Source organism: Aethalodelphis obliquidens, unplaced genomic scaffold (assembly GCF_003676395.1).
Source record: "Aethalodelphis obliquidens isolate GAN/ISIS:26980383/991018 unplaced genomic scaffold, ASM367639v1 scaffold131, whole genome shotgun sequence".
NCBI lineage: Eukaryota > Metazoa > Chordata > Mammalia > Artiodactyla > Delphinidae > Aethalodelphis > Aethalodelphis obliquidens.
Window position 1 is genome coordinate 13,959 of NW_020838075.1, and position 1,614 is coordinate 15,572.

The 1,614-nt window shown below is 42.9% G+C and overlaps 1 pseudogene; it reads left to right on the plus strand.

Moving 5' to 3' along the window:
* The first annotated feature begins 359 nt into the window (after positions 1–359).
* On the plus strand, positions 360–1,197 carry LOC113616082 (sorting nexin-3 pseudogene; annotated as a pseudogene).
* The last annotated feature ends 417 nt before the right edge of the window (positions 1,198–1,614 follow it).

Sequence of the window (1,614 nt, forward strand, 5' to 3'; positions counted from 1 at the left end):
AGTTCGTGCCGCGGTCCGGGAAGATCCCACATGCCGCGGAGCGGCTGGCCCGTGAGCCATGGCCGCTGAGCCTGCGCGTCCGGAGCCTGTGCTCCGCGACGGGAGAGGCCACAACAGTGAGAGGCCCGCGTACCGCAAAAAAAAAAAAAAAAAAAAAAGATCACAACTACTCATTTTTAACTTCCTTTAAAACAGAGGGAAGCAAGCATGGATCACAGGAAAACAGAAAAGAGAGAAACAGAATAGCAACAGTAGATGAATCATTTTTTATTCATCCTTCATTAATTAGAAAGTCTTTACTGAAAACGATTATTTTCAAATTACTGTATTTAAAAAATGCACTGTAAAATTCACTAAAGTTGCGTGCGAGCTCGGCGTCCCAGCGGCGGGGTCGGCCGAACGCGGAAGGGGTGGAGGGAGCCCGCGGCGACGGCGGCGGCGGCGGCTACAGCCGGGAAACGGCGAAGAGCGTGGCGGGCACCCGGCGGCTGATCACCAAGCCGCAGAACCTGAACGACGCCTGCGGGCCTCCCAGCAGCTTCCTCGAGATCGATGTGAGCAACCCTTAGACAGTGAGGGTAGGCCAGGGTCGGTTCACCACCTACGAAAGCAGGGTCAAGACAAATCTGCCTATTTTCAAGCTGAAGGAATCTGCCGTTAGAAGAAGATACAGTGACTTTGAGTAGCTGCGAAGTGAATTAGAAAGAGAGATCAAGGTTGTAGTTCCCCCAGTCCCTGGGAAAGCATTTTTGCGTCAACTTTCTTTTAGAAGAGATGATGAAGTATTTGTTGACAATTTTATTGAAGAAAGGAAGCAAGGACTGGAGCAGTTTATGGACAAGGTCGCTGGTCATCCTTTGGCACAGAATGAACGTTGTCTTCATATGTTTTTACAGGATGAAATTATAGATACAAGTAATGCTCCATCAAAAATAAGACATGCCTGAAATTTGGCAAGAAGGGGCAAAAAAACTTTCCATGACTATTAATGATTCATACGCACCAGTGAAGAAGTTTTAACTTTAGTATGCTGAACAAAAACTGGTGTAATATGCCTTCAGTATACTAACATAATGCTCAGTTCTGTTTTGTTTTGGCAGTTGACAAGAAGTTAATTTGCTTTAGTGAACAAAATCCCTCATTCCAGCCTTTCCATATAAATAGCCCTTTCTTGCTGTTTTAATGTGGTACACACTGTAGTTTCACAAACCTGTTACTCCAGTATAACCTGCAGTGTCCTAACTAAAATTACTCATTTGGTCTTCACCTGCAGTTTTTGTGTCATGTTTGCTTCTCGGATCTGAGTAATAGAATTTTTCTCTTATCCCCTTTTTAATAGGTGGTGTCACGACCTAATTTATGTGTGGAAGCTACTACACGTTGGTTTCCAGTACCCTACACGTAAGATACACACTTGTGTGCAGAAGGTATCTCCCTTCAGGCTTGTAATCCCCTTCACATGGAAGATCAATGAGGAAAATCTTTATGTTCTGTATAAAAACAAAATCAAATTTATATACTAAAATCATTTGTCTAAAAATTTAGGTTGTTTTCAAATAAAAATAAAAATGCATTTCTGATACACAAAAATAAAATTCACTGAAGTTAAAATAC